At 40.4% G+C, this 8,525-nt stretch overlaps 1 long non-coding RNA gene across 1 annotated transcript; it reads right to left on the bottom strand.

The window, feature by feature from the left end:
• Positions 1-2,668: 2,668 nt before the first annotated feature.
• On the bottom strand, positions 2,669-5,377 carry LOC148106101 (uncharacterized). Its single transcript, XR_015719725.1, has 3 exons — positions 5,270-5,377; positions 4,713-4,766; positions 2,669-3,034 (listed from the first exon to the last, which is right to left on the bottom strand). It is a non-coding gene; the product is annotated as an uncharacterized LOC148106101 (long non-coding RNA).
• Between the last annotated feature and the right edge of the window lie 3,148 nt (positions 5,378-8,525).

The raw sequence follows: 8,525 nt of genomic DNA, 5'->3' as shown, positions 1-8,525 counted from the left end.
ACTGGTACCAGTTATGAAGGACAAAGCTGCAAAAGTGAGCTGTTTGGATAATTACAGGCCAATTGCACTAGCCAGTATTTTATCTAAGGTGTTAGAAAGAATCTTGTTTGACAGAGTTAGTGTGTTCATCTCTTCTCTGGATAATCAGTTTGGCTTCAAACCAAAGCACGGCACTGACATGTGCATATATGCACTCAAGGAAATAGTCAGTTTGTATAGGGCTAAAAATTCATCTGTCCTCATGTGTTTCATTGATGCCTCTAAGGCTTTTGATCGAGTGAACCACAGAAAACTTTTTGATAAATTGAAGACACGGGGGGTTCCTCAATACATCGTGAGGATTCTCTCTTACTGGTACGCTCATCAGAACATGCAGGTTAAATGGGGAAGCAGTATTTCTGCCCCCTTTGGTGTCAGCAATGGTGTCAGACAGGGTGGGATTTTGTCTCCAATTTTATTTAATTTATATGTTGATGATTTGTCCATACAGCTGAGAGCCTGTAACACTGGGTGTATATTAGGTAAAACATTGATAAATCATCTTATGTATGCAGATGACCTGGTTGTTTTTAGTCCAAGCAGTGCTGGATTACAGGATCTTCTTAATGTCTGTACTGAATATGGTGTGCAATATGACATTGAGTACAATGCTGCTAAAAGTGCTGTTTTGATATGTAGAACCAAGCAGGATAAACAGCTAAATTTTCCTTTGTTTAAACTGGCACAAAAAACTCTTGAAGTTCATAAAAAGGTGAAATACCTTGGTCACTTTATTACTGAGCAAATGAATGATGATGATGACATGTACAGACAACGATGCAAGCTCTATGTGCAGGCAAATACGATTGCACGCAAATTCAGCTTTTGTTCACTTCCAGTTAAAGTGGCTTTGTTTAAAGCGTATTGCACACCGCTATATACTGCCCCCTTGTGGTCATCCTACAAACAATGTAGCATGCTGAAGCTGCATGTTGCATATAATGATGCAATGAGAATCCTTTGCAGGATACCTAGAAGTGGTAGTGCCAGCCAGATGTTTGTAGCTGTGGGTGTTTGGACTTTTAAAGCACTTTTAAGAAAGTTAATGTTCAATTTTAGAGAACGACTGGATGGTTCGAGAAACAGCATAATTTTAGCACTTACAGATCCGACAGTGAGTGGTTCCCGTTACTCATCCAGTCTGAGAAAGCACTGGTTAAAGTGTTTGTGTATTTATTGATTTATTTTAATTAATTATGTTTTATGTATATTATGGTTTTATATTTTTACAAATGCTTTATATACTTATTTATATACTTATATATATTTAATGGTCTATACCTTGTGTTGGGGGGGGGGTTGTGTTTCTGTCTTGTTTTTATGGACATAAAGTCTGCCAATAAAGATTGAATTGAATTGAATTGAATTGACTGTAGAAAACATGGACGACGCGACCCCGCCTCCTACCATTGTGCAAAAATGAAGCCAAAATACCCCGCTTGTGGAGGCTGCCATCTTGCAAATTTGGAGCCAGAGTCTGCGCAGTAGTGACTTGAGGTGGAGCGACTGTGTAACGCTCCCGCCCACACACCCACTGGACGTGACCGCAAACACGCCCCCCTACACTTTTTAGGTAGCCCGGCTGCTCGAGTTTTTTTTGCTGGTTTACCGCGACTGACGACTCGTTTAATTAAGGTAAATACAACCATGTCACTGTTATAAAAAAATACACACAGCTTATCATCTTATAGTTCTAAAATCACTCTGTTGTTAATTCGTTAGTTAGATTAGCCGCTAGCATACACACTGTGTTGGAGACTTGTTGCTAGCTAGTTAGCGATGCTACACACCTGCTACTCTTAATAGAGTTAAACACTTATGTTTTTTTATCCATTTTTAGACAGCAATGAGATCAGCTGCACACTCTACAGAGGCCCAGAGTTACTGTTAATATCAAAAATATAATGCTGTCCTTTGAGATTTTAACATAAGACTGTGAGTGTAATGGATCTAAAACTGTTTAAATCTTCAGAGCCCTCTACAGCCTGGTAACATGGAGACTTTAAAAACAGCAGCAGAACGTTTCAGTAGTGTAGTCTAATTTGTTCTTTTCATTTAATAATAGAGTCCATATTATATCAACAGCTACATTCACCCTGGAGAGAAACTAGTGAGGGAGACCATCAGGACCAAGCTGGGTTTCCTGGGTCCAGAGGTTTGGAGAAACGTCTTCCCTTTCTTTCATCACAGCTGTCCTGTGCCATAAGTTCTGTTGACCCACTGTAAGAGGCATCATTTAAGAAACACCAGGAAGACTGAAGCTCATGGCATTGATCAAGCAGGACTCATGATCTTCACCAGCAGCTCCCTCACAGGGAAATCTTCAGCACTCTTCCGTAGGCCAGCCCCAGGAGATGGATAAACCCAGCATTTCATCAACACTGTGATGAGACCTTTGGTTTGTGTAATGTTATAAATACTCAGATACTCCCCAGAGGCTCTGGACTTTTACATAAAGATATTATATTCAGTCCTGTAGAAAGTTATATATTTAAAAATATGTGATCCTCTCTGGTTACTCTGGTATGAATAACTCTGAATCACTTTATGGTAAATAACACACTGTGTAAAAAAAACTGTGAAAAAATTCCAGATGACAAGTTTGTAGTTCAACATACAAGTGACGACCTTTGACCTTCATCAGGTTTTATTTAATTGTGTTAGAGAAAATCTCATATGCTCTTCATGCAGCTGAGTACATCAAATGTTTAAAACGGAAGCTGTGCAGGTCTGAGATCAGCAGCTTTGTGAAACACAAAACTGAAGTCCTGTTAATGCTGATATATAGTGACACAGTTACATGAGTGATTAATCCTTTTGTTTTTTTTGTCTTTAACTTTATCAATAAAACAACTGCAGCTTTCACTACAGCACGTGTGGTACTTTAACCTTTGTACTGTTTTCATCAGTTCATTTTGCAGTTAACATGTGAACATGTTGGATGATCTGTCTGCTGTCACTGGGTGGTGCTGAGGTCTGAATCTGAGGGCAGCTCCTGTAATCACAAAGACAACAGAACCATCAAACTCATATAAATTTTATCCCTCAAAATTGAAATAAAGCTGATTCTTCTGTCCTCACACACTCAGGATCTGAAGTTCTTCTCTTACATTTTTTTCAGTATTACAGTACACTACAGTACTTTAATCCATAGTTCCTGATTAATGAGGAGTTAAGGAAGTACAAGCTTTTAAAAAATTGTTACTGTCTTTACAGATGTGGCAAGAGACTGAAAACATGCTGTTGTTTGCACATATTTAATATTCAGCTCTGCACAGGAGCTGAAGCAGGGTGCAGCCTGTTGCTTTTACAGTATAAGACTTGTAATAAAAGTACAGTAACAGTAATTAGTGACTGAGCACCCCTGGGCTAGTAATGTGTCCTGTGTGTCGAAGCGTCGAATCGTGTGTCGGGTAATCTCGGGGGCGTTTCTGTGAAGCGCGTATCGAGGCTTGCTTTGATTACGTATGCAGTGACGTTCGAGGCCTCGCGGGCAGTCCGTACCAGATTCGAAAAATAAAATGGGCAGAAAAACACAGCTGATTTCCCATCACACTGTGTTGTGGAATTGGATTACGTATGTGTTACATAGTTACTTGAGCATTTCTTCTTTGATGGAACCAGGAAGGAAGAGATTTTTTATTTTATTTTATCTCTCCTAATAAAGTATGCACACAGTAATAAATATCACAAATGATAAGCACCATAATATAAATAAACAACACTACAGATCCTATAATCTGATTTCTGTCTTTTAGTTTATTAAAAAGTGAAGCGCCAAATACTAGTTTGTGTCATTATCCAGATGTACATAAGCATGATTACACAGGTACTAGCAGGTTTTGATTATCGATTAAAATCAATTCTAGCTTGGATAACGTGATATCGATTCATTAAAATCCTGAATCGATTTTTAATATAAATACTACTACATTTCAAACACCACCAAACAGCTAAAACAGTAAATGAGAGCAGGTACACCGATTCTGCACAAAGACGTAAACACAAAGCGCTGACGCATCAGAATCAGTGAGATGTCGCCTTTCTCACCAGACAGCATGGACACGGTCGGGGCTGAAAGCCGACAGCTCACTGATTCTAATCTAAGGCTTCTGCTGTGATGCTTACACATTAGATAAAGTCTCGAAAGTGTCAGCTTTCTTTTTATAGTTATAAAAATATGCAAATGTACTGATCTATGATCTGAATTATACTATTGACTGACTGTCTGAGGCTAACAGTTACACAATCATACCAAAACTCTGTCCTGATAGTTTCCACTTTCTCTTTTGTATCACACATACTGAGACAATATTCGGGATAAATAACCAAGAAAACAATTTATCTATTCAGTTTAGAGGTTTACACATCATTATAATCACAGAGCCCGCTTCACTTGAATTGTCCACTTGATGGCGCAGTAGAGCAAATGAATCATCACAATGCTTCTAACCATGAGTCGACAAATTGGGTGGAAAGCTTAAGTTCATCATGAGGCTTCATCTCACCATCACTACCCAGGTAGTTTCTCTTGATTTCTTTAGTAAATTCATTCACCTGCACGGGTTAGCTAAACGAACCCTGACAGCCGACTATTCATTTTAGCTAGCTAGGTCTCAGGAGCTAGCTAAGGACGGTAGTTACGGATTAGCTTACAAACACGTTTAACTTACCGAAAAAGTGCAGCGGGGCAAAGCTCTTATGATGATCAATCAGCGTGATGAGAACTGTTGAAAACAAAAGAAAGAATCTTTGGAAAAAAATTATCTCAGGAGAATTAATTTATTTTAGTCTCACCCCAGTCCCATCCGCTAACATGGAGGAGGCGGGGTTTATGACCTATACTGCAGCCAGACACCAGGGGGCGATAGAGACGTTTTGGCTTCATTTCTGGGGAGCTGTCACGTTGTCCATGTTTTCTACAGTCAATGGTAAGACCTGACCTGTGTGTTTAATAACAATGAACAGCGATGTAACTGATGACTGGATACTGAAGATAACAGCATCCTCAGATCTGAGCGCGGCGTTTGATTCAACTCCTATGACTCTGCTTGGCTCGTCGATTAACTGAAGCCTGGTCGATCATTAACACGAGCAGGCGGAAACAAATCACGGACTGTTTTTCCGGAAAGTAGCGGACCTCCTCCTCCGCAGGTCTGCTACCCTCTGCCGTCCTCCGCTCAGAGAGGAGCGGAACCCCCTGACACCTCCTCCCCTGACACCTCCTCACCTTCCATCCTCTCGCCTTCGCACCTCTCCGTTTCCTTTGAGTGCGCGCCGTCTCTCTCACCTGTTGATGTACTGCAGCTCACGAACTCGAGCAATACACACACAGGACATCCGCTTTCTGCTCTACAGAATAAAAGCATTCCGGTTTTTCAGAATAAAAGCGGCTCACCGGTCTGACTTTCAGCGTGGTGTCTGTCCCACAGAGCGCATCAAGGCATCAACGAGGACTCACACAGAGGACCACCAAACACCTGCAAACACCTGAGTGATGACGTTCACCATAGATCGGCTTCACTGCTTCCTGTCTGTTAGAAACACCTCTGTGAAGTAAAGCATTCATTCAAATAAGGATTAAAAGACATGAAAACATTTTAAAGACAATAAATATATGAAATAAGTTTTAAACTGATACCTTTGGTTAGATTTCTGGGGAAATATTATCCAGTGTATCTGTTATCTGACCTCCAAAGGTACCTCCACATGTTCTCATGTGCTTTAAACCAGTTTCAGATCACAGCATGACTTTCTGTCTGTCCTCAAAACGTGAGGAGGAGGAGGCTGATGAAGGCTTTAATTAACACACAGGCTCAGTTTGGCCTCACAGGAAGTAGTCTACATGTTTCTGTCCATATTTGCTATGTAACACAGAGAAGGTTTCAATGTGAAGGCTGCGGTTCGCGCTCAGTGTTTTCATCAGAGACAAAGGTTTATTATCGGTAAAAACAGAGACTTACACGCTCCTCCTGTTAGTCTTTGGAAGAAGACAGGAGAAGAGGGCTTATTATAAATAAACATGAAATGAGTTTTAGGCTCAAACTGGAGACCAAACAAAGATAAGCAGGCTCCTGTCTCTGCTCTCCTCTCGTGGTGGCACAGTGATGACGAGCTGCTTTTAAATAAATCAGGAAATGTGGATTATTAAATATTAGGTCTCTCTCATCCAAGTCTCTGTTAGTGCATGACTTAATAATTGATCAACAAATTGATTTACAGAAACCTGGTTACAGCAGGATGATTATGTTGTTTAAATGAATCAAAAATCCGTCTGATTTCTCAGACTTTTTATCTGATTTAGTTCTGAGCTCAGATAAAATAATTATTGTGGGTGATTTTAACATCCATGTAGATGCTAAAAATGACAGCCTCAACATGGCATTTAATCTGTTGTTAGACTCAATTGGCTTCTCTCAAAATGTAAAAGAACCCACCCACCACTTTAATCACACTCTAGATCTTGTTTTAACATATGACATAGAAACTGAACATTTAACAGTGTTTCCTGAAAACCCTCTCCTGTCTGATCATTTTCTGATAACATTTACATTTACAATAATTGATTACACAGCAGTGGAGAGCAGACTTTATCACAGTAGATGTCTTTCTGAAAGCGCTGTAACTAAGTTTAAGAATATAATCCACCCACTGTTATCATCGTCAATGCCCTGTTCCAACATAGGGCAGAGCAGCTATCCGAATACTACTCCAACAGAGGTCGATTATCTTGTTAATAATTTTACCTCCTCACTACGTACGACTCTGGATACTGTAGCTCCTGTGAAAACTAAGGTCTCTAATCAGAAGTACCTGACTCCGTGGTATAATTCTCAAACATGTATCCTAAAGCAGATGACTCGTAAGCTGGAGAGGAAATGGCGTGTCACAAATTTAGAGGATCATCATTTAGCCTGGAGAAATAGTTTGTTGCTTTATAAGAAAGCCCTCCGCAAAGCCAGAACATCTTACTATTCGTCACTAATTGAAGAAAATAAGAACAACCCCAGGTTTCTCTTCAGCACTGTAGCCAGGCTGACAAAAAGTCAGAGCTCTTTTGAGCCAACCATCCCTTTAACGTTAACTAGTGATGACTTCATGAACTTCTTCACAAATAAAATTTTTATCATTAGAGAAAAAAATACCAATAATCATCCTACAGATGTAATATTATCTACAGCTACTCTTAGTACCGTTGATGTTAAGTTGGACTCTTTTTCTCCAATTGATCTTTCTGAGTTAACTTCAATAATTACTTCCTCCAAACCATCAACGTGTCTTTTAGACCCCATTCCTACAAAACTGCTCAAAGAAGTCCTGCCATTAATTCTTCAATCTTAAATATGATTCATCTGTCTCGTCAGATCAGGCAGGAATTGTGCCATTAAAGGGAGGTTTATTTACAACACCAGGTGACATATATACATATGTACTGTGACGAAGGGACTGGGACTCCAGGGTAAAAGTACAGGGCAAGGCTAACTCGTTCACAGTCCTCTACACACAGTCTGTGACTGACACACTCTCAGTCCAGTCCCACGGAGAAACTCACTCATGCTCATCCAAGCAGGGCCCACAGGAAACAGGAAGGGGGTCCAGGAAGGTCTGCTGGGGAGGAGCGCCATCCTACTGGGGGAGGAGTGAAGAGGGAGCGAGAACCACAAAGAGAACACCAGAGAAGACGTGAGGACCACGACACTATCTCTAATATTCACAGTAAAAATCTTAGAAATATGGTGTCTAACCAGATTTCTACTCTGGATGGCATTACCTTGGCCTCCAGTAACACTGTGAGGAACCTTGGAGTCATTTTTAACCAGGACATGTCCTTCAACGCACATATTAAACAAATATGTAAGACTGCTTTCTTCCATTTGTGCAACATCTCTAAAGTTAGAAATATCCTGTCTCAGAGTGACGCTGAAAAACTAGTTCATGCATTTATTACTTCCAGGCTGGACGACTGTGTTATGGGAAGGCTGTGTGCAGGCAGGAGTGGTGATATGAAGGACCCAAAATGCAGACTCACAGAAATCAAAGGTGAACTTAAATACAGCTTTAATGCTGAACTCCCAAAAAGAGTAACAAAACTGAGACTACAATGTAAACTTTTGACAGAACACACAGCAAAATAAGGGTAGATCACGACACGGACAAACTGAAACACAGGGCTTAAATACACAGAGGGAGCAATCAGGGAATGGGTAACAGGAGGGAAACACAGCTGGGGCAAATCAGGCCTAACGAGACAAAGGAAGCACAACCAGAAGCATTAAATGAGACAAGGACTTTCAAAGTAAAACAGGCAACATAACACACACTGAACTTACAGACACAGACTCACAGGCAGGCACTACAACAGAGGGAACAGAGACGTGGGACCAGGGCAGACACAGAGACATAAACCATAAGTTAGAACTCTAAGAAACCAAAGACTAGAAATGATAAATAATATAATAAACTCAAAACTCTGGGTCAACGACCCA

The sequence above is a fragment of the Neolamprologus brichardi genome, chromosome 2 (genome assembly GCF_056152115.1).
Source record: "Neolamprologus brichardi isolate AB-2024 chromosome 2, ASM5615211v1, whole genome shotgun sequence".
Classification (NCBI taxonomy): Eukaryota; Metazoa; Chordata; class Actinopteri; order Cichliformes; family Cichlidae; genus Neolamprologus; species Neolamprologus brichardi.
Note: the sequence above shows the minus strand (reverse complement) of the source record. Positions and strands in the feature narration are given on the sequence as shown.